The sequence below is a fragment of the Canis lupus genome, chromosome 3, assembly GCF_003254725.2.
Source record: "Canis lupus dingo isolate Sandy chromosome 3, ASM325472v2, whole genome shotgun sequence".
NCBI lineage: Eukaryota > Metazoa > Chordata > Mammalia > Carnivora > Canidae > Canis > Canis lupus.
Window position 1 is genome coordinate 51,891,842 of NC_064245.1, and position 25,154 is coordinate 51,916,995.

The 25,154-nt window shown below is 47.5% G+C and overlaps 1 long non-coding RNA gene across 1 annotated transcript in view; it reads right to left on the reverse strand.

Annotated features, from left to right (window-relative positions):
- Nucleotides 1-7,669: 7,669 nt before the first annotated feature.
- LOC118354273 (uncharacterized) overlaps nt 7,670-25,154 on the reverse strand; it is a 123,058-nt gene continuing 105,573 nt past the window's right edge. The window contains exons 5-7 of the long non-coding RNA XR_004814456.2: nt 15,459-15,675; nt 14,058-14,186; nt 7,670-13,126 (exon numbers count right to left, since the gene is read on the reverse strand). This is a non-coding gene — a long non-coding RNA (uncharacterized LOC118354273). The remainder of the gene's footprint in view (nt 13,127-14,057; nt 14,187-15,458; nt 15,676-25,154) is intronic.

The following is a 25,154-nucleotide window of genomic DNA, read 5'->3' on the forward strand; positions in this document are numbered from 1 at the left end:
CCCTCCGAGGTTCCAGTTCCTGATCTGTAGGTGGGGAAGTCATAATCACTACCTAGTGCAAGGGTCAGGGACATGGATGTGAAGTTCCGGGCGCAGACGGGTGCTCAGTGAAAGATCGCCTTGAACAAAGATGCATCGGGGCTCTGAACCGGGAAGGGGGACCTGGCCACCGGCAAGGGCTGAATGCAGGAGGGGGGATCCAGCTGTTTCTGGGTCCTCCAAGAAAGAGGCACGTTTTGTCCAGCCCTCTCGGGCCTGCCCCTTAAGCTATGAAACCTTCCAACTCAATAGATGATGCCTCCTGGGGTATAGCCAGTGTCTTAGCAGTCTGAGCCGCTCTAACAGAATGCCATAGACCGGGTGGCTTACATAACAGACTTTTATTTCTCACAATTCTTCAGGCTGGGAAAGAAGTCCAAGCTCCAGGTGGCAGCAGATCTGACATCTAGTGAGGGCTCTCTTCCTGGTTTGCAGACAGCTGTCTTCTTGCTGTGTCCTCACATGGTAGAGACAGAGCCAGCTCAGTCATGTCTCTGTTAAGGACATAGATACCCTTCCCAAGGCTCCGCACTCATGACCTGACTCCCTCCTACAGCCCCACCACCAACACCATGGCACTGGAGATGAGGGGAAGGGTGTTGGTGAGGAAACCACTGCATGGGAGGGTAAGGTACTTGGCCGGAGTCATGCAGGGATGCAGGGGAAGGTTCGGGACTTGAATTCATCTTAGGGGAAAAGATGCTTGGGATTTGTCACCTATGGAGGGGAATGACAAACCTCATGTCTTCTGCTCCTAGAGTGGCACGAGCACCATGCTAATGTGGAGAGGAAAGGGTCCCAGGCCAAGCAGAGAATGGGGCCAGGCCTCAGGAATCCTGGCCTTCAGCACCAGGCATTGGGAAATGGAATTGAACCTATATTATTCACACGTAAATTTGCAAGGCATGCTGTAGCATCTCCCAGTTTAAAAGCCAACAAAAGGAAACCTTAGCTCCTAAATCTTCCCAGCTATTGTCCGAGACACCTTCACCCCCTAAGCATCTCGAACACCATCTACACCTCACCCTCTTCTTCCTTTCTCTCATCTCTCATTTGCTCTAAATCCTAACTCTGCCTTCTCTTCCCACCTCTCATGGAAACTATTCTCACTTGATCACCAGTGGGTTCCATATTGGCAACTTTGAGAAACTTTAGGTTCTCATCTTATTAGATCTTTCTACATAATTCAACTTCTCTAGAGTGAGTTTCTTCCTCTGTGATTCCTCAGGACCTGGGCCTCTACCATCTCTCCTCTGTGTGCCTTTTCTGCCTCAACCAGTCCAATGGCTTTAAGACTCCATTTGATCACCAAATATTTATCATGTACCTGGTATGTGCCAAGCACAGTTCTAGACATTGGAGAGAAGAGAAAATAAAATCTCTGGTTCCTGTCCTCATGGAGCTTACATTCTAGCACAGGAAATGTATGGAATGCAATTAAATATATAATATCTTGTCAGCTGGCAATAACCACGCTTATATAAATTGTCAAAGAGATGACAGTGGGGCAGATTAATAACATAGAGGAGCTTTAGGTTTCAGACAAGATGGCCTTGCATGAGCTGAGAGAAGATTTTTTAATTTTAAAAAAGATTTTATTTATTTATTTGACATAGAGAGGTACAAGCAGGTGGTGCAGCAGGCAGAGGGAGAGGGAGAAGCAGACTTCCCACTGAGCAGGGAGCCCGACACACCTGAAGGAGTGTGTGCGGGGGACTGGTGTCCTGTCCCCAGAAAGACAGAGGCGGCCAAGGCAGCTGATGAAGGTCATGGATGAGCTTGCAGGGAAGAGCACTGAAGTACTTGAGGAACTTAACTCCTATGCCAAAGGCTGCAAAACTGAACTAATGGGAAGAGACCAAATAGGAACTTTCATCATAATAAAAATCTACCAGAGGCAAAGAACAACGCATATATCAGACAAAGGACTTGTATCTAGAATATATAAAGAACACTTGCAACTCAACAAAAAGAATTTTATTCTTTAAAAAAAAAAAGATTTTATTTTTAAATAATCTCTATACCCAATGTGGGGCTTGAACTCACAACCCTGAGATTGAAACTCATGTGCTCTACCAACTGAGCCAGCCAGGCACCCCAGAATTTTATTATTAAAAGCCCAATTTTAGAGGTGCCTGAGTGGCTCAGTGGTTGGGTGTCTGCCTTTGGCTCACATGATCCTGGGGTCCTGAGATCGAGTCCTACATCCGGCTCCCTGTGGGGAGTCTGCTTCTCTCTCTGCCTATGACTCTGCCTCTCTCTGTGTGTGTCTCTGATGAATAAATAAATAAAATATTTAAAAAAAAAATAAAAGCTCAATTTTAAAGGTGCCTTAGTGGCTCATTGGTTAAGCATCTGCCTTTGGCTCAGGTCATGATTCTGGGGTCTTGGGATTGAGCCCCACATTGGGCTCCCTGCTCTGCGGGGATCCTGCTTCTTCCTTTCCCCCTACTACTTCCCTTGCTTATGCTCTCTCGTGCTCTATCTCTGTCAATAAATAAATAAAATCTTAAAAAGAAGAAGAAGGAGGAGGAGGACAAGAAAAAGGGGGAAGGAGGAGGAGAAGAAGAAGGAGAGAGTTGCACACCTGCCATATGACCCAGCCATCCTACTTGTAGGTATTTACCTGGGAGAAATGAAAGCCTTTGTTCATAATAAGACTCGTATGCAAACATTCATAGTAGCTTTATTTGTAACAGCCCTAACCTGGAAATAACCCAAATGTCATTCAACATGTGAATGGATAAACAAAGTGTAATAGACTGTGGCGATAAACATGAATGAACTATGAGTACACACAATAGAAACAAATCTCAGAATGATTATGCTGAATAAAGGAAGTCAGACGCAGAAAGAGTCCACACTGTATGGTTCCAAAGTTCTAGAAAGTACAGAGCAGCAACAGAGCAAAGGTCATGTAAGGACGAGGTACAGGAAGGAGCAGGAAGGGAAAGCGAGAATTAAAAGGGACATGGAGAAGCTTCTGGAAGGGATAGATAATGTTCATTATCTCCATTGTGGTGAGGGTTTCATGGAGACATACACATTTTAGTCCACAGAGTGGCGTATAAACAACAAAAATGGATTTCTTACAGTTCTAGAGGCTGGGCGGTCCAGGATCGAGGTGTCAGCAGAATGAAGGTCTGGTTCAGGGACCACAGTTTTCTCACGGTGTCCTCATGTGGTGAAAGGGGTGAGCCAGCTCCCTGTGGCCTATTGTATGAGGGCACTAACCCCATTCAGGTGGGCTCCCCATTTGTGACCTGATTACCTCCCAGAAGCCCCACCTCCAAATGCTGTCATATGGAGGATGATGAGATCTCCACATAGGAATTTTGGGAAGACACAAACATTCAGTCCATAGCAATAGATACGCCCAACTTTATCAAATTGTACCCTTTATGCAGAAGTTTGTTGTATGCTCCCAATAAAGCGGTTAGGGGAAAACGAGAATGAGAGTGACGGGCAAGCGTGAACAGCAGGTTGCAAACTGGAGGGTAGGTTGGAAATCTGAATATGGAGCAGTTAGATCACTGGAATGAGGCTGAGTGGGTAAGGCTGGTGATTGCTTCCCCTCCCTCATGCTCACCCTGGTGGAAAACATGAGGCTTAGGCTCTGGGGAAGTACACCTAGAGAAGCCCTGAACTGGGAGCATTCTGAGTGACACCTCTCAGGTCTGTATGTCTTTCCATACTCTACCTCCAAAATGCTGTCAGTCTGGATTCTCCCTGTGGAAACCAACCAAGCTAATGGCCAAGACCTACAGATAGCGCCATGGGGGTTCCCAGCGAACCAGCTGGACCCCTGCTTCATTCCCCTACAGTGAGCCCACAGTCAGTAAGCCCTTCCCACTCAAAGAAAGCTTTCCCAATGAGGCTTTTAGTGCCTCACACAGCAATCTGAGGAGACAGCAAAGGATGGGTCACTGGGCCTTGGAGGAAAGTTATTTCTACCTGGAAGTTACTCAAAGGAACAGAAGGTGAGAACCAAGAAGGAATAAACACAACACAAGGAGGGGCACCTGGCTGGCTCAGTTGGTAGAGCATGTGACTCTTGATCTCAAGGTTATGAGTTGGAGTCCCAGGTTGGGTGTAGAGATGACTTAAAAATAAAATCTTTAAAACACAAAACAAAACAAAAAAACACAATACAAGGAGGAAACTTTTTTAAAAAGTAGTATTTTCAGAAAACTAAGAGAAGGCATTGTATCCCCAAAGTGAAGAATAAAATTTTGTTATTTTTTCCAGCTTTATTGAGTTATGATTAGCATGCAACATTGTGTGTATTTAAAGCGTACAACATGATGATTTGATACGGATATATATTGCAAAGTGGTTACCACTATAGGTTAGTTAGCACATCTGTCGCCTCCCATAATTACCTTTTGGTTTTTTGTGGTAAGAATATTTCAGATTCATTCTCTTAGCAACTATCAAGTATATAATACAGTATCATTGCCAATATTACCAATAGTCACCATGCTGTACATTGGATCTGCAGAACTTACTTGTCTCATAACATATTTCCTTCAGCTCTTCCTCCTCCCTTTGACCAGCATCTCCTTTCTTGCTCTTACCCCCTGGGCCCCTGGTAACCATCATTCTGGTCTCTGGTTCTGTGAATCTGACTTTTTTAGATTTCACATGCAAGTGAGACCATCCAGTATTTCTCTTTTCTTTTTTTTTTTTTTTTCTGGCTTATTCACAGAAATACTCTAATCTGAAGTATATGGCTCAATGAGCTTCGACAAATGCCCATAAAACCATATATAGCCAGATAACCTACACCTCTGGACACATAAACATTTTCATTGTCCCAGAAAATTCCTTTATCATCCCTCCCACTGAATGCCCCCCTCCAGCAACCACTGTTCTAATGTCTACTACCTCCATGAATAGTTCTGCCTGTTATAGAATGTCATCCAACCAGAATCAAATAGTATACACCCTTTTGCTCAGCATAATATTTTTGAGATTCATCCACATTGTTGCATGTATCCACAGTTCATTCCTACAGTGATAGAAATATTCTATATCTGCACTATTCAATGCAGTTGCCATTAACAACATGTGGCTTTTGAGCACTTGAAATGTGGCTAGTGTGCCTGAGTGATTGAGTTTTTAAACTCTATTTAGGTTTGGGGCACTTGGGTGGCTCAGTTGGTTAAATGTCTGCCTTTGGCTCAAGTCATGATCTCTGAGTCCTGGGATGGAGCCCCATGACCATCTCCCTGCTCAATGGGGAGTCTACTGTTCCCTCTCCCTCTGCCCCTCCCCCTACTCATTCTGTCTCTCTCCTTCTCTTTCAAATAAATAAATAAATAAATAAATCTTTAAAATAAAATTCTATTTAGGTTTAATTTGTTTAAAATGAAAAAACCACATGTAGTTACTGGCTACTGGCCACTCTAGTAAACAACACAGATTAAAAAAAATACTGAAAGAATTAGGAGGAGAAACTAATCAAACAATGATACTAGTTGGAAATAATGAATGTACTCCTCTCAGAAATGCGCTGATGAAGCAACAGGGAGCGACAGGCCATCAAAAGAACCTTCATCATTTTTGTCTTTATTTCCTGTTTTGAGCCCCCGCAGACATTGGACTGTTTACACTGTTTGATAACAAATAGACGTAGCCTACTATGTACATAACTGATGTCATCCACTGTCATCATGATTCATGTTTTATCATGTTTTTGGCATTAAAAGTTATTTGTCTCCTTTGGAATGCAGGGTCAATATTTGGATGATCCATTGGATTGAAGGCAAGATGTGGTAAAGGGCCCTCTTCACACTCATCATCTATGTTCCCTTGCCCCTGGGCTCCTCTCCGGCTACTGTCGCACCTCCCCTCTCGCCCTCCACGCCCCCCTCCCAGCCAGTACTTGCCCCAGGAAAGATGTATTTACAGTCTGCTCCTTCCCTCTCTCCAGTGCACTGGCTTCTGTCCCAAGGATTTTGCTGGAAGAACCCTAGCCAATGCACTCAATGACCTTCAAATTGTCCAATGCAATAGATTGATTATCCTCTGTGACTCCCGGCCACTCCCTCCAGGAATTGTGTTTTTGTTTTTTTGTTTTTTGTTTTTTGACATGAACCCCTCCTGATTCTTTCCAGGCTGCTACATACTTCTCTTCAGGTTCTTTTTCTGCCCACCCTTTCAATGGCAGTGTTTCCTTCAGCTCTTCTTCCTCAGCCATGCCTACTTCTCACTTTGCCTAAACTCCCTGGGTGATTTTACTTACATCCATAACTTCAATCGTCCCTTTAGGTGATGACTCACTAGCCTCTTTCTTAAATTTTGAACCTGACCAACTGGATTCTCCACCTCCCATTCAAACCCAGCATGTCCCCAAATTCTGCAGAGCATCATCATTCCCTTTTACCTTTCTTGTTTATTTCTATCTTGCTTTCATGATTCCATCCATCCATCCATCCATCCATCCATCCAGTCATGTAAGCCAGAGATCAGGGCTTTCCTCAGCCCCTCCTTCTCTCTTCCACTTCTATGTCCAAACATTCTCCAAATCCTACAGATTCCATTCTCCAAATATCTCTTGCATTCAGTAGCATCTTCATTGCCTTACCTCATGAGCACACCATCACTCTCCTGGGCTACGTAAATTTTTTCCCATTGGGCCCTTATCAGTCTCACTTAGCTTTACTCTTTACTTCAATCTGTCTTCCTAAAAGTCAAAAAGGTGTCATCCTCCCATTCAAAGTATCTTTCATAGTCAAGTCTGGTGGGTATTCATTGGATAGTATTCTTTTCTCCTGCTTTTGGAAATGACACTTCAATATTTCCTTGAGATCTACTCTTCTCTAGAGTATGCAGACCTGGTGGGATTACAGATCAAGAGTTCCTAAGCCTACCCAAGCTAGACTAATTGGTCTTTGTATCCAAGAGCTTTTTTTTTTTTTTAATTTTTATTTCTTTTTGGAGGGGTAGAGGCAGAGGGAGAGGGGGAGAGAATCTTCAGCGGATTCCCCACTGAGTATGGAACCCAACGTGGGGCTTGATCTCAGGACTCTGAAATCATGACCTGAGCCAAAATCAAGAGTTGGACACAACCAACTGAGCCACTGAAGCAGCACATCCAAAAGCTTTGAATCTCGTGTGGCTTGATTCAAGTCTGCAGGAATATTTCTCACTGATTTCAGAAGCAGCAACAGCAGTAGCACCCTGACAAACCAGGAGCTCTCACTATCTAAACTCTTGGCATTTCCTAGTTCCTTGTTCTTTTCCAGACCTAATTCACGAAACTTTTTCATTTCTCTTTTCTTTTTTCTTTTTTTTTTTTTTTTTAACTTACAGGTCTGGGAGTTACTAGAATATTCTTCAAAAAAGTCCCTTTTCTGATAAAATTAGCCCAAATCTATTTCTGTTGCTTGTAACTGGGGAAGACTGCTCCAAAGTCCAGACTCATTAATAAGGCAGTGAGGGGCCTCCACCTTCCCTTGTGTCCTCTTCTGTCATGGTTCCCCTGAACCATTCACTCCAGCCTGCAGAGTAACACGCTGTACCCCAAACACACCACACCTAGAAAATCCCTTCCCTTCCTCTCTCTTTGAGTCTCAACTTGTGCCACTTCCTCTGTGAAGCCCCCCTGCTGCCCCCAAGCCCTCACTTTCCATGGCCCCTGGTCCCCCCCCCTCACATTTTAATGAAACTGCCCCTTACATCTCTAACCCTCAAAGTGGGACCAAGCACAGCCTTGCACATGGTAGTACTGTGCTCAGTCAATGCTGCCCCTCAGCCTGGCTACTCACCCCCAAAATGGGGATCATGATGTCAAAGATCTTGATTACAATCTACACAAAACATCCCTCAAGCATGGGTGCTAGAAAGATGCTGGGTACCTTGGAGAATCACCAGGAAGGGACCAGATCCAGCTTGGGCTCCAACTGCCTGTCAGGGATGGGAAGCCAGGGCACAGCCAGGGGAAGGCTGGTCCAGGCACCGTGACACTGGCAGGGCACACTGGATGCTATGCTACTGTAGGTCCCAGCAGGGTGAATTCCAATCAAATCTTGTATCTTTGTGCCACCTGCTCCTTAGGTGTGTGTCCAGTCCCACCAGTGGGGGCTTTTCCAGCTTCTTATTGAGAGTGATGCCCTGTCTTTCACCAAGACTCACGAAATGGGGACATCCTCAAATATGGGGGGCAGTCCAGGTGCTCAGTGCTTTCCCTCAGTGAAGATGCACAATGCCATAGGGCTGTAAAGAAGATTAAATGAGATAATGCATGACCCAGTGATTCTCAAATATTTCCCCTAAAGGTAGAAGCAATGGAAGGTATCCCGGCCAGGCGGTCCAGCCTGGAGCCTCGGGTTGCACGCTTGGGTTATATTCTATTCAACAAGCACTTGCAGTGGGCTAGGCTCTCTTCTTAACATTGGAAAACATCAATAAACAGAAGAGACCAAACCTGTGCTTGGTGGATCTATATTTTACTATTTGTCTTTGAAGCCTCACTTGTTATTGGAAGTGAGTGCAGACTTTTGCATCATGTTTTGTAGTAGGACTCATAATGCACCCGTAACACAGAAGGCTTATTTCAATACAGAAGTCATGGCTTCCTACTAATGGGTTGGTGGCTGCCCTGCTATTGACTTGAAGATACAGAAAACTGTGTCATTAGGTGCCTGTGCTTGGGCAAGTTCTGGTTGACACCAAGGACAAAGCTTAAACCAAGTTTCTGGGAGGAGGGAAGGAAAGCTTGGGGTCCCAGGACCCGTGGGAGTAGGGCAGAGGGTGAGAGAGATGATAGAGGGATCCAGGGGCCTTGCCAGCCTCTGCCAGGGTCCAGAAACAATCCAGAAGCCCCTCTGTCTGCACAGGGCATCAGAAAAAAAGTTCACTATTTCTTTTAAGGGGTTCACATAAAAAGCAGTCCCAGGCTGACAATGACAGTGCTCTCGTGGACCAGTGGTTTGGGGCGGTTGGGCGGCTGGCCCTTGGATCAGCATGCACTTGGACCACCATGGTCATCAGGCAGCCCAGGGGATGGTGTGTGGCTGGCAGCAGTGGGCACCCAGGAGCCCAAGGGGCGGGCAGGCTACAGCCAGGACCAGGGGAGTGACCTCCCTTGGCAGTGATGCCAAGAGGGTAGCGGTGGCCCTAAGGTTTGTCAGGGCCAGATGTAGGGTGGGAAGGAGGCCCAAAGGGACCCGCCCACCCCATGAGCAGCCTGGTTGCCCTGATGGGTGGTTTTGGAGGGCTTTGTGGCCTAAGGAAACTCACTGTCCTTCCCAGGAAAACCACTGGAGGGATTTATGAAAAACAGATGGTGGTTGAAATGAGGTGAGGGGATGGGGATGAACTGAGCTCTCCCTCCCCTCCCACCCCTGGCCAGGAGCAGACCCAGGAAAGACCAACTGGGGTGAACCCTCACCAGCCCAGCCTGGCTCCAGAGGAGACCCTCAGATTAGAACTCACATATTTGGTCAGCTAAAACAGGGTCCATGTGGACTTGACCAGAGGGTAACATGTACAGTGCTCACTGCATGCCAGGCACTACTCGGGATTCCCTGGTCCTCCCTGCAGTCCTATGGACTGTGGATGCATTGTCCCCATGTTCACAGGCACAGAGAGATTAAGTAACTGGCCCAAGATCACAGAGCTAGTAAGTGGGCAGAGCTGGGATTTGAACCCATGCTGTTGAGTTCAGGATCTTAAACCCCGCCTGGCACTGACTTTGCACTTTATACTCCAGAGAGAGAGGGCGCCGAGTATTTTTTTCAGCACCAACAACTGACTGGGTGATTGAGTATCCCATTCATTTGACCTTCAGGGATATAACTATTGTCATCCCCATTTTATAGATGACGAAGCTGAGGCTTAGAACATCATGGGACTTCCTCGAGGCCATACCGGTACTCCATGACAAATTATGGATCTGAATACAAGTCTGTCTCATTGCAAAGCTCAGCGCATAATAACCCCTCAATAAACCCCGAGCCCGTCCCCCTCTTCCCTGAGTCTGGGAGTCTGTGTTGGACTATGTCTGTCCCCGGCTGGCTGCCATATGCCTTACCCCGGGGTGCTGCACAGCGTCCCCACCTCAGCCAGACCACTTCCTGTTGGTCAGCCAGCCAGAAAAAGCCAGAATGAACGCAGCCCTGAGACGGGGGCTGAAGGGAGCCTCCGCCGCCCCTCGGCCCACCCGCCCCTACCAGGGACCTTCGGACAGGAGCCAGCAGCGCAGACAAGGGCCGCATGCATCAGCCCGGCGGCCCCGGGGCGGGCAGCCAGGTGCCCACAGCCGCAGGAGAGAAGGGCCCCTCTCTCTCCACTCAAAGGTGGATTGAGGAAGGCTGGCTCCGTGATTTTTCCAAGAAGCTTGTCCAGAGCCAGAGAATGGGAACATCTGTGCCCTGAGCTCTGTTCTGGATGCGGCTCAGGCCACAGTCTGGGGCTGGCGTCAGCGGAGACAGCGCTGCGTGGAGGAGGCTCTGGCTTGCTGGCGGCGGGTGGGGCCGGCCTGGCTGGCCAGCTGATGAGGGCGGCGCTGGCCTCCACCCCAGGAGACAGGGAGCCCGGGCCAGCCTGGGGAGCAGGGATGGGGTGGGAGCCTCGGCGGCAAGGGCCTTCTCCATGGGCTGTTGGTGCAAAAGGGCTGGGGAGGCTGCGGCATTCCAGCAGGTGGACCCGGGGCCACGGCTCCTCCTCCCCGGGGCCTCTAGACCCAAGGTGCCTCCCTTCCCCTTTGGCCTTTCGAGACAGACATTTATGGGCACCTCTTAGCTCTTCCCTCTGCCCGCTCAGCAAGGCTGCAAGGGAGTGTAGAGATTATCTCGAAAACATAATGTATTTACAGGGTTCAAAGTCAAGCTGCTATAAAGAGCTATCCAGATCTTCCCGACTTCCAATGAAGTTACATCCTGCTAAATCCATCGTAAATTGAAAATATCATACAATGAAAATGCATTTAATACAGCTAACCTACTGAACATCATAGCTTAGCCTTGCCTACCTCACACATGCTCAGAACACTTACGTGATTAGCCTACAGGCAGGCAAAGCCCGTTTTATAACAGTGTTGAATATCTCCTGCAATTTATTGCAGAGTGTCCTGAGAGGGAAAACCAGCATGCCTGCGTGATGGACACAGAATGGCTCTCAGTGTATCAGGCTGCTGGTCAGCCGTGTGGTTGTGTGGCTGGCTGGGAGCTGCAGCTCGCTGTTGCTGCCAGCCATCAGGAGAGAGGATTGTATCCATACTTATGAACAGTACTTCCACAGGGCACCTGGGTGGCTCGGTTGGTAAATTGGCTCAGGTCATGATCCCAGGGTCCGGGACCGAGCCCCATGTCAGGCTCCCTGCTCAGCGGCAAGCCTGCTTCTCCCTCTCCCTCTGCCTCCCATTCGTACTTGCTCTGTCTCTCTAGTGCTCTATATCTCTCAAATAATTAAATAAATAACATCTTAAAAAAAAAACATACTACACATCATCTGTATCTTCCTGTTTTTATCTAATGTATCCCGGAGATCTTGCCTCATCATTATTTTTTACAGTATCCTCATTTTTTCCAGCTGCATGCTAGTCCATCTTGCAGTTATTCTATCAACCAGCATCCTAAAGATCAGCACAGGGGTTTTTCCCAGTCTTTCCAACCTCATTTTCAAATGAGATCTTGGGTGGAAGCTTGATTCATGCCAGGCTGCTCTGGTTAGAGAAGTGGTAGGTGAGGGTAACACCCTCATAGCAACTTCCACCACCCCTGCCAGGCCTTAGGAGAACCTCGCCAGGACCTCAGCCCTCCAGGGAACACTGTAGGAACCACTGCTCCAGAATCCCAACCTGCTTATTTTCTAAATGGGAAACAGGCTCCCCGCAAGGACCAGACTGATCCATGGTCACAAGTTGCCCTATGGCAGACCTAGAAGAAGAAACCAGGTCTCTTGGGTACTAACCTCCACACTAGTCCTGTTTCATCCCCAGCAGTACCCAACCAGGGCTCTGGGGCCACATGACTGGAGTGAGAGGCAGATGTTTCTGTGGTCTGGCTGTGGACCCCAGGCCTACCTCTCTTCTACTCTGGGTTTCCATCGTCTTTCCTATTGCCCGGGGTCAGCCCCTCGCACCCCCAGCAGAAGGGTTCTCTAAGCATAAAGGAAAGATGAGCTACCCAAACAGGATGAGGGCATTGGGCTGCTGAGCCAGACCCATAAGTGGAAAGTCAGGAGTGAGCAGGAGCAAGGAAGTCTGGGAGGCCTCTGACTTCCGAGGCACCTGTAAGCAATTTGTGTTTTTGAAAATGATCACTCAAGAGTGTGACTACTGGTAAGTGACTGAGAAAAACATATTTGGTGAAAGGGAAATATGTTTACCACGAAGCAAAGGTGAAGGGGAGGGAGGGTTTGTCGAACCAGGAAGGATTTAACTAATAAATAGGATCATAGCAGGCCAGGAGGAAAATAGGCAGGGAGGGTGAGCAGAAGGGGAGGGAGGCCAGGTCACATCTGCAAGGCTGAATCTCCAAGATGGGCACAGCCTAGGGACATGGGGCAGAGGAAGGGTTAGGAGGGGACCAGGGACCTCTGGCATCACCTACCCTCATCCTGGAGCCGAGGAAATGGACTCACCCAGCAGCAAGGTGACCTCCTCTGGGTCACGTGGCAGGTCTGTGGCAGAACCGGAGAGGATGTGGCCTAGGACTAGCCCCGAGGATGTTGTTGCCACACATGTCACAAGCAGGGTGTGGTAGTGAAAACAGAGGTGGCCTGGGAACCAGGAAGCCTGGGTCCAATCTTTGACTCTGCTGCGCAGTGGGTGACCCTGCCACCTCCCCAGTTGTATCTTCTCTAGGACCAGAAGGTTGGACTGAAGGGTGGTGGCTTCTAAACTTTCTTTTGAGCTCCAAAGTGAAGGGGCTGGACCTTGCCTTGGAGTTGTGACAAATGGCCCATGTGAATCCCCATCAGCCAGGGAGGGAGCGAGAGCCATGTTCACGAAGCATGAGCACTTGGACAGGGAGCACCTCACATGAGCCCGTTCCTCTCCAGTTCGCTTGGTAAACCCAGGGGATGGCCTGAGATGGAATTTCTCATTGTCCTGGGAAGCCAGATCCAAGGTTGCATTCTGTTTGATTTAGGAAAATGTAAAAATGTGAGATTCCTTGCACCCAGAATTGTGGAACGCAGGGTGTCACAAAAAAACAGTCAAATCTTGCTTAAGATTCACCCATCATGGGGCACCTCCCGTAAGCCCTCCCAGTCCGCCCAGCCTGCTCCCATGGGAAGAATGCATGCCTCGTCCCAGTACAGAGATGAGTGGCAGCCAGATGGGTCTGTCCCTGGCCCCTCCCCATGGCTCTCCCTCTGCCTCTAGTGACACGAAGGATGCTGTGCTCTGAGGCTTTGTGGCTGAGCGTTAGAGAGGAAGAGGCTTGTGGTTCTTTCCTGGCTACCAATTACTGTATAGGGCTTTTGGTCTTATTGCATATGTGCGTGCACACACACACACACATTGCATGCATGCAGGCACACACCTTTATTTAATTTATTTAGTTTTTTAGAGAGGGAGAGGTGGGAAGGGACAGAGGGAGAGAGAGGATCTCAAGCAGATTCCACACTGAGCAGAGAGCCCCACACAGGGCTCGATCTTACAACCCTGAGATCATGACTTGAGCTGAGCCGAAATCGAGAGGTGAATGACCAACTGACTGAGCTACCCAGGCACCCCGAGGCATATACCTTTGAGGAGAGGCTGCAGGTGCTGGCAGGGCCCTTTCAGAGCCAAGGGACAGGATGTTGGGTGTGGGTGGGTGGGGCAGGTGTGATTGGCAAAGCAGAGGGAGGGGCTCAGAGAGATGCTGGTGTCGGTGAGGACAGAAATGCCAGACATCTGCTTGGCAGCTTCTGAGCTCAAGGCAAATTTGGGGCAATCAGGATCCGTTGATTTTTGAATCAATGGCTCAGACACTTGGCTAATGGCACAGCCGTTCCAGAATTATTCTCCCCACTCATTGCCCTTGGCCTTGTCAAGAGATTTGTTTTATCCCAAGCCTTACAGCTGGGTTCGGTGCGGCCTCAAAGCTGTGAACGTGTTTTATCTCTTTATGCCGTGTGCCACTGTCCACGGAGACACAGGGTGGTATGGTCCTTATCCACAACCCCAAACCTCTGAAAGGCTCTGAAAACTGAAAAAGAATTTTTATTATTTTTTAAAAGATTTTATTTATTTACTCATGAAACACAGAGAAAGAGAGGAAGAGACACAGGCAGAGGGAGAAGCAGGCTCCCTGAGGGAAGTTCACTGTGGGACTTGATCCCAGGACCCTGGGATCACACCCTGAGCCAAAGGCAGACGCTCAACCACTGAGCCACCCAGGCACCCCTGAAAAAGAACTTTTAAAACATTTATTTGGTAACAAAATTTGACCTGAACAGACATGGGGCAAGGTATAGTCTTTATTTACTGCACTTAGTGTGATTGTTCAAGAGTTCAGCTAAAGAAATATTAATGTGTTTGATTACAAGATGCTTTCAGACCCCATCAGGGTGTTAACATAATATGGAGTACATGTTCCATATTACCCGTGTGAAGCTGAAAAACTCTGATTTCTGAAACACATCAAGGGTTTCAGAAAAGGGATTGTGGATTGTACTGCTAACCCCATTTTACAGATGAGAAACCTAAGGCTCAAGAAATTTAAGTGCCTTTCCGGAGAGCAAATGGCTAGGAAATGGCAACACCAGATAAAAATATCAAGGCTGTGGTCCTCAACCCAGCACTCTAGCATTTTAGCAGGGCCCTGAGGGTGGGAGCTGGAGGCTGTGGGGACCCAGGACACCTGCAGAGCCCACTGCCTTCAGCCCATGGCCTCCTTTCATAGGAATCTGAAGAGACCTGTGTCTGGGTTTTCATCCCTACTGCTGAACACCAGAAAAAGCTGCCATGTGAGGTGATACAGCCCCACCTGGAGGAGGGCAGGCTCAAAAGTGAGCCGGGACCTGCCTTGAGCTAAAAGCAACACGGTGGTGACAAGATGCCATGTGAAGTAGTAACTGTTTGGAATTTCCCACCGCCCCAATTTTGCCTTCACATTTGGCTTTTCTCCTCTGGGAAGGGAGACACAAACCCAGCATCACCCCAGAGTGGAGTGTCATGGAGGAAGCACAGAATAAAAGACCATAATGCTTGATGTTAAGTTTCAGGGCTGTCCTCCAGGTGCTAGTCTGGAAAGGTCTAGGAGTGGTGCTTACTGGGTGAGGATTTTTCTGGCCCAGGAGACTGATTAGTAGCTTCCAATCCAGGGAGCAGGAGGGGGTTGGAAGTGAACAATGGAGTGGTGCCCAGATGCAGATGTGGGAGGCCTTCAGGCATCCCAGGGGAGGGGGAATGCAGGGAGGGACCGTAGTCCCCCCCCCCCCCACCCACACACTTTAAGGGCAGGATCTGAGGAGGATACCTGTAGCTGGGCCTCTTGGAAGTGGCAGCCCCGAGGATGCAGCCAGGACTGGTCAGGGAGGGGGCAGTGAGGTGAAGATGGCTGGAATCCTGGGGTCCGAGTGGCCTGAGGCAGCCCAGCAGATGTCTTATAATGCAGGAGAGATGGTGCAGGAAGGGATGCATATCATCCTTAAGATGCAAGGACATAGCCAGCTTCCCTGGTGCTGTGAGTGGGCCTGGAACACAACCAAGAGAGGGAGAACCACAGGCCTACTGGGTTTCCAAGTCATGCCAGGGAACACCGTGGCAAGAGTGGCAGGGACCAACCCTTTTGAGAGCATGGCATTGCTCAGGCCTCTTGCCCAAGAGAGTTACCTGCCTGGGGGAGCAGTTATGCCTCGCACAGGGACCTCCCCCAAGGGGTGGGGTGGGGGACATGGGTACCTCCCCCAGCCCTGCTCCCTCCTCAGGAAGAGCTGCCCTGTTCCAAAGGAACTATTTGCTGAGAGGCGCCAGCAGGGCTTAAGAGCCAGCAGCCAGCCTCTAGCCATGAGGGGCTTTGTCATTTTTGCTAATAATAAACCCTGGGGAAAAGCTGTGGCTGGAAAGAGAAACAGAGCAAACCCTGAGAATCTGCCTGGGCTCCCCAGTATTCCTTCAGCCCCCAGGTGCTAGGGGAGCCCTGGACCCACCTGGCCTTCCAGGGGGCTCTGGCAGGGGCTGGGGTGCAGGGCATATCTGGGAAGGAGGTGTTGGGGGGTCACCCTGGGTGGCTCCCAGGCTGTTCCCTACCGACCTCCCTGAACTCACCCTGTGACTTTCCGCTGAGGCTTAAAGACAACTCTGGATCCATTAAATAATGCCTGAGAGGGAGGGCTTGGGGAAGGGGGTTAACAGCTGTGTGAGCCTGGGCAAGGCGTGGCCCCTTCTGGGCTTTAAGTCTCCCAACCATAAAGTGAGAGGTTCGCCTGACTTTCCAGAGCAGCCCCTTGTCCATGCTTGTTAGGAGTCGGTGAATGGTGCCCCCATCAGAACACATGCTGGATTTGGCTAAGCCCTGCCTGCCCAGCTGCCATGCATGCCTGTTGGACCTGGAAGAAGTAAGCCTGGGACACAGTGGTGGGGGCAGGAACCAGAGGGAAGATGTGCAAGGAGAGCAGAGAGGGACAGGTGAGGTGGGACACTCAGAGACACTTACTAGCTGGATGATCGGGGCAAGTTACTCAACAGAGCCTCAGTCTCCCCATCTGTGCAATGGGCTTAATACCTGCTTGGGGTCAATTCCATCAATAAAAGCATGTGAAGGGCTCATCATGGCATGCTCAGTACATGTCCCTCCCTCTCTCCCTCATTTCTCAAAGATGAATCAGAAGGCGCTGGCCCCACTCTGGTCATAGGTGTGCAGGCTCCATCGCTCCAGGTCGGGAGTTGCAAACCTGTGTGTGCTGGAGGTCACCCCAGATGCGTCTGGTTTTCCTTCAGTGTTTTCCAGAAGAGATGATGTAGAACTGGCATTATTTCTTCCTTAAGCATTTGGTAGCTGCTCAGTGTTTCAATGTCCCACGCAAATCCAGATTTCCAGCTTTCTTTGCAGCATGGGGAGATCAGAACAAACGGGGTGGGGGTGGGGGGCTGCATTCCCTTAGGACGGTGGCTGGCTGCAGCTGAGCAGCTACTCTGCGCCTTTACCTTCTGTTGCTTGTAATTCTTCAACTTGGTTTGTTCTTATATATTTTCCTTCTTTACATATATAATCTGACATAAAACAGGAATATGATCGTATCACATATGCTCGGTTTCCCCTCCGGCTGGCTCGGCTTCCCGCCTGCTCTCAGGAGCACCCGCCCCCCTCCACGTAGGTAACACCCACGCCCCCCACCTACTACACAGCCTTTGGCCTACTCCTCCAGCTCTGAAGTCATATTTTGACATAGGTGTCCGCATAAACACACACATCTGTCGGGGGTACATGTGGATTCCCCCCTGTTTCATAAATATGAGGTTATATTACGGAGGTGTTTCTGCATCTAGCTTTCCAATGCCCCCCCACGGGTACAGCTTGCCCCCCCCAAAATTGGCCTCCACCCCTCAGACTCCTTTACTAGTTTCATTCTCTCTGTGGCTCCTGTAGGCATCTCCACCAGCTACCCTACCTGCATGAGTGGGACTCACGGACCGGGGACCACGGGTTATGGTGAGGGGCTGGTGGATTCAGGTGATCACTGTACGCTACAGCAGGGGTCTGCAAACTTTTCTATAAACTAAAAAATGTGGGGCACCTGGGTGGTTCAGTGGTTGAACATCTGCCTTTGGCTCAGGTCATGATCCCGGGGTCCTAGGATCGAATCCCGCATCAGGCTCCCCACCGGGAGCTTGCTTCTCCCTCTGCCTATGTCTCTGTCCCTCTCTCTGTGTGTCTCTCATGAATAAATAAATATATAATCTTAAAAAAAAAACAACTTTAAAAATGTGATAAAGACTAGACTTTTCATTTCTGGGTATTCATCTCGGCTTCTTAAGAGCAATTGCCACAAATTACCATAACCTTGGTGGCTTAAAGCAACCAGAAGGTATTCTCTTGCCATTCTGGAGGCTGCATGTCTGAATCAAGGAGGCAGCAGGGCTGGGCTATCTGCAGGCTGTAGGGGTGGGGGTGCGGGGTCCTTCCTTGCCTCTTTCAGCTCCTGGCAGCCCTTGGCTTGTGGCTGCTTCGCCCCAATCTCTGCCTCTAGCTGTGCGTCCAGATTTCTCCTTCCTGCCCCTGTTGGACTTAGAGCTCACCTTCAATCGAGAGTGAATTCCATCTGGAGATCCTTCTTTCCAAATCAGGTCACTTTCTGAGGTTGAGAGTAGGTATGAGTTTGCGAGGGGGATGCTCTTCAACCCACAATGGTTCTCTTTCAAATCTTACTTTTTTTTTCTTTTCTTACAGTGTCTTTATCCAGTGTGTTCATCTACTAAGTCTCTTTGTTTACTGTCTCTTGCAGGTCGGTGTCTGTTCATTGGCATTCTTGTGATCCCAGGCCCCTGATCTTTACTCACAGTGAACAGGTGAATCATATCTTATCAACTCTTAACATTCTTTAAACTTCGTCTTGGCTGGACGGCCTCTTCCTAGTGAGGATCCCTTGCTGCCTTGGGAGCATTCACCCAGAATAACTATCCACTCGCCAGGGCCAGGCCCTCTAGCCAATCAGCTGAGAGGCATAATTATGATAATTTCTTAGGCTGGGAGCTGCTGCACCTCAAGATCACGTATCTTTGGACCTAAATCCACGAGAAGGGCAGACTCGACATTTTATTTATTTATTTATTTTATTTTATTTTTTTTAATTTATGATAGTCACACACACAGAGAGAGAGAGAGAGAGAGAGAGAGAGGCAGAGACACAGGCAGAGGGAGAAGCAGGCTCCATGCACCAGGAGCCCGACGTGGGATTCGATCCCAGGTCTCCAGGATCGCGCCCTGGGCCAAAGACAGGCACTAAACCGCTGCGCCACCCAGGGATCCCCAGACTCGACATTTTAATTTCTCCTGTGGAGACTTAAAAAAATTCAAAATTCAGGCACCTGGGTGGCTCAGTGGTTGAGCATCTGTCTTTGGCTCAGATCATGATCCCAGGGTCCTGGGATCGAGTCCTGCATCGAGCTCCCTGTGGTGAGCCTGCTTCTCCCTCTGCCTGTGTCTCTGCTTCTCTCTCTGTGTCTCTCCTGAATGAATAAATTAAAAAATCTTAAAAAATCCGAAACCCGGGGATCCCTGGGTGGCGCAGCGGTTTAGCGCCTGCCTTTGGCCCAGGGCGCGATCCTGGAGACCCGGGATCGAATCCCATGTCAGGCTCCCGGTGCATGGAGCCTGCTTCTCCCTCTGCCTGTGTCTCTGCTTCTCTTTCTCTCTCTCTCTGTGTGCGACTATCATAAATAAAATTAAAAAAAAAAATCCAAAACCCCTGTGGAGGCAGATATGCGGCTTTGTGCTTTCCTCTTGCTGGTGCATGATTTTCCTTTGTCAGCCCCTGCTCTGAGGCTGCAGACCATGCAGTCCTGGCTTTATGGAAGTGTCTTGGCTCCAACTCCTTCCCCTTTGCCATCCCAAAGCCTCATTTCCCTGACCCTACTGGACGTAAAGACTGGCTTCCAGAGTGCCGTGCTCTATTCTCCCTTCCACTTCCCCATACCAGCACCCAACCTCCCCCAAGCAGCAGAAGTATTAACTCTGCCACATAAGATCCAGGAGATCCTGGAGCAAAGAATTTAATCCTGAAACTCCTCTCCCTCTTCTTTGCCTTGTTCACTCTTTCCCTTTAAGACTTATCTCCCTGTCGCCTCCTCCAGGAAGCCTTCCTGGAGTCTACCAACTCCATCTGCCCTTGCTCCCAGACTGACAGTTTTGAGCTTTTGCCCTACTATGAAGCGACACAGTGTGGGCAGGACACTGTAAGCTCCTGGGTCCTACCTGAACCCAGGTGGGTGGCAGGGGAGGCATAGCCAGAGCAGCGGATGGGTGTGATGCAGCAGCATCAGGTGTGGATGGGCCTGAGTCCCAGGGAAGAAGTTGGATTTTAGCTGTCCGTGATGATGGCTCGGTGATGTTTTGTAAGGAGGGGCTGCTCAATCAGATGCCGACTTTGGAACTGTCCCTCTGGCTGCTAGGAATAAAACAGAGTGGAGGCCAGCCAAGAAGCTGTGTGGCCAGTTTGGAGGCACCCAAATTCCACAGTCCAGGTGAGTGATGATGGCCCTGGAGCAAAGGCTGATCAGGGGCGGAGGGTGGGGACAGATTTATGAAATATTTAGGGAGCAAACATTCAACAAGTCTTGATGATGTGGAGAGCCCAGGAGCACCAGATATCTGATGCTCCCAAGGGCAGCCATGGCTTCACTCCTCTATCCTGTTGCCTTAACCACCTCGGAGCCCCTCCTGGGTGCTCCCGCCCACCCCATCCTCTGAGCACTGATACATTGGGAGCTTTGGGTAGGGAAGTCTGGAAGGGTTTCAGGGGGGCAGCAGGGGGTGGGGTTCCTGCCTTCTGCAGTTTCCCTAAGGAGCCTCCCAAATAAATGTATTCATCCTTCCCCTACCTGCTCTTGGACACTTGGCTTGTGTGCTTCAAGGATGGTTTGAATTTTTTCAAAAACTTAAAATTCTCGGCCAGGAGAGCCAATTCCAGTGAATGACCACACAGTAAAACGTGACAAGGGCCCCTTTCACAGGCCCCGACTGCGCAGAGCTGGCCAGGCGGCCGGAGGCAGCTCTTGATGAATCAGCTTATGTTAGAAGGTCAGTGACTCAAAGCCCCTGAGAGTCAGTCTGAACAGTGACCTGCTCATTTATGACGGTACGTTGAAGGAGAGTCTGTGTTGTACTGGATGACAAGATCCCCATGATTATTGATTGATCAATTGATTTTTTTTTTAGTATTATAATCTTGTGCTTTGTTGTAATTTGGGCCCCCATAAAATCTTATTTTTACATTATTATAATTGTAATATGTGATTTTGTCTTTTTAAAGGTTTATAATCACTTTGCCATGTTACCACGGTAGGGTTCATAATTACCTTCTTATTTTATGTTTTTAAAATCACATTAGTGAGGATGCCTGGCTGGCTCAGTGGTTGAGTGTCTGCCTTTGGCTCAGGTCCTGATTCCAGGGGTCCTGGGATCGAGTCCCCCATCGGGCTCCCTGCAGGAAGCCTGCTTCTCCCTCTGCCTATGTCTCTGCCTCTTTCTCTCCTGTGTCTCTCATGAAAAAATAAATAAAACCTTTTAAAAAAATAAAATGAAATGAAATAACATTACTGACATGTAATTGACATGTAAAAAGCTGTAAATGTTGAATGTATACAACTCAAACTGGGAATAAATAAACACCATGAAACCATCACCACCAAGGCCATATACATTTATACTACCTCAAAATTTTCCTTCCACCCTTTTATTATTATTATTATTACTTTTAATGTTTTATTCATTTATTCCTGAGAGAGAGAGAGAGAGAGAGAGAGAGACAGGCAGAGGGAGAAGCAGCCTCTATGCAGGGAGCCTGATGTGGGACTCAAACCTGGATCTCCAGGATCAGGCTCTGGGCTGAAGACAGCACTAAACCGCTGAGCCACCCGGGCTGCCCTATAATTATTTCTATTGTGCCTGTGTGTGTGTGTATGGGTGTGGCAAGAATACTCTCCCCAACTCCATGACTACTGGTTTCAAGTTGTTCATTCAACCAAAATTTATGGTGTCCACACTATGCCAGGGACTGTTGGAAGCCCAGAAACCCAGCATTGAATGCAGAGGCCAGACCCTTGGTCTCACAGAGCTCCCTTCGAGTCAGAGAGTCAGACAACAAACCCATAAACTTGTTAAATACTTTAAAGAGAACTTTTAGCAGTGATGTGCAAGATGAAGAAGACAAAATAGGGTCATAGAATGGAGCATGATGGGCAGACGCTACTATTAGAACATCCTTCTATGCAAGTGACATGTCATTTGAGAACTGGAGGGCAAGAAAGAGGTGGCCCTGTCCCAGATAGAGCGAAGAGCTGTGCAAAGACTATCAAGAGATTGTGTGCATCAGAGTTGTAAGATCTAGGGGGTTAAGAGTGCCCGTGGAACAGCGAGCCCTTGAGATGGAAAGTTACAGGAAATGCGCAAGCTGACATGTGCTGGATGCCTCACCAGCGAAGGTAGTGAACGTTCGATCACCCTATGAGCCAGCAGCAACTCCTGTCTTTGCTATTCTCTCAACACAAGTGAAAGCATACTCTACAAGATGTGTGCAAGAATGTTCATAGCAGCTTTTTCATAATGATCAGAAGTTGGAAATCAACAGGAAAAACAGCAAAACCTGTGGTGACATAGTCAGACATAGCATGTGACTCAGCAGTACAAGGGAATGAAGCACACACACACACACACAACATGAATGCATCTCAAAAACTATGCTGAGTGAAAGAAGCCCGGCACAGAAGAGTATATACTGTAGGATTTTGGCATAGGCTAATCTACGGCGGGAAGAAAAATCAGAACAGTGGTCCCCTCTTGGGTGGGGTCATGGACTAAGAAAAGGCATGAGGAAACTTTCTGGGGTGATGAAATCGCTCTAAATTTTCAGATGTTTGCAACACACAGGTTTTCACATTTCCCAAAACTCACTGACTGGCACTCTCAAGGAGTGTGCATAGCACTACATAAAAATTTTAGCTTGAGGGGCACCTGGGTGGCTCAGTGGTTAAGCGTCTGCCTTTGGCTAGGTCATGATCCTAGGGTCCTGGGTTTGGGTCCTGCATTGGGCTCCCCTCAATGAGCCTGCTTCTCCCTCTGCCTATGTTTCTGCCTCTCTCTCTGTGTCTCTCATGAATAAATAAAATCTTTAAAACAATTTAGCTCAAAGAATAAAAAATAACCATGAATAAATATCAAACCCTGGAATGCTGAAATATTTAGGAATGCTGAAGTGTTTAGGGCTGAAGTGGTGTATACTGATGTTTCAAGTAGATTTAAAAAAAGACACATGATGGAGGGATTATGTATGTTAATTGAAGAATCTAGGCAGTGGGCAGATGGGTATTCACTGTATCACTCTTTTGTATCACACTGTATCACACATTTTGAACAAAAATCTTATATATTTAGGTTGAATTGATGACAATGCTAGTCACAGGAGACGACGTGCCTCTAAACTGTTTCACAGTTTAGATTTCTGTACAAGAAATCAGTCTCATAGGAGTGTAGGGATGGACAGAGATTTTTAAAAAGTTTTGCCAAGCTCAGGATATTTATTTTTTTAACCTTTACCCAAGGCAAGCTAAATGATGAGGCTTTAAAACATTCATCTCCAGTACTTCTTCAGTAGCCAGTTTCGACAACTATCCTGAAAAATTATACTTAAATTTAAATAATCTTTCAGTGGAAAATGGATTCTGGAACCATGAATTTATTATGCATGGATTTTTTTGATGGAAAATAAAATCCAGTCAAATTCAAAATTCCATTCCATTCCAATTTATTCAAAATTCAAAGAGTTTCATCATTCTGTAAACTGACAACTTTTTACAAATATGCAGCATCAAGTTACGCATATGCTACCTTGTTGATAAGTGTTTTAAATTATGTAAGGCATTTTCTTAAGATTTTATTTTTAAGTCATTTCTATATCCAAGGTGAAGCGCACACGTAGAACCCTGAGATCAAGCGTTGCGTACTCCACTGACAGAGCCAGCCAGGCACCCCAAATTATGGACCACATTACAACAATCTGTAGAAATTCTATTTTTTTCCCCAAATTTCTAATTCTTTGTTTTTGTCCTTTGATCTTATCTGATATTGGAAAGCATGGTGATACGGAAACAACCTTAGTGTCCATTGATAGATGAATGGACAAAGAAATGTATACATACACATATACATACAGACACGCACAGGGATACCATTCAGCCCCCCAAAAGAAGGAGACCCTGCCATTTGCAACCACATGGATGAACTTAGCAGACATAATGCTAAATGAAATAAGCCAGACACAGAAATTTAAAGAAAACCCTGCATGATCTCGCTTATATGTGAAATTAAAAAAAATTAAATTCATAGAAGCAGAAAGTAGAACAAAGAGTGGTTACCAGGGGGCAGGCTATGGGAGTAGTCAGGAGATGTTGGTCAAAGGGTTCAACATTGTAGTTACATAGGATGAGTAAGTCCAGAGGTTAATGTTTAGAATGGTGACCATAGTTAAGACTGAATTGCATCCTGGAAATTTGTTAAGAGAGAAGATTACAGATATTCTCATCACGCACGCTAACTGGGAGGGGATGATATGATAAATAACTTGATCCTAGTAATCACGTCACTGTGTATCTATATAGCAAACAATCATATTTACCCCTTAAATATATACCATTTTTATTTTTTAAAAAGGCAGCCAGTACTAAGGCTGGAAACATGAGTCAGTGCCCAGTTACAGGGGATCTTAACTGTCACGTAGAGAAGCTTGGATTTTTCGCCTTTTTTGAAAATGTTTGAGATTTTTCAGAAGGGTGATGACATGATTTAAAAAATGAAGTTTCTGGAAGATTCATCTGACATATGTGCATAGAATGGCTAATTTAGTAAAAATGATATAACACGAAAAAAATTTTAATAAAAAGCATGGCACAGTCCTTTCCTGGCGGGGAAGTATTCAGGTCATCAAAAATAACTGAGGATATTGGATAAATACACAAATCTGGTTGTCCAATCGACATATTTAAAAAGTTTGCTGCAGAAATTCCAAGAGTTTATTCCGTAGAATGAATTTTTCCACAGGACCTTCCCTTTAATAACCATTTTACTTTGTATGGGACAATAGTTGTTTACAGCCAGCTCCCGTACTAACACACATGATAAAGACAATCATTTTCAGCTTAACATCTTAGCTTTCTGTAACTCACACTTTTTCTTTCCTCACTAAGCCTGTTAATTTCGCTATTTTCTTCTTTTTCTTTCTTTCTTTTTTTTTTTTGGCAAGACATTCTCGCTGAAGGGAAGCAGTGCATTGATTCACATTCTGGCCCAATCTCCTTAATCTGGGTAATTACTTTTCCTATCACAGCTGTGCCACCGAACACGCTCCTGCACAAAACTAAACTCCAAGCCACATTTGCTGACTCTGATCATTCTCTTGGGTCTTTCAACAATGTCAAGTTGCTATAAAAGTTTCCAAATGCCTACTCTCACTCTCTGTAC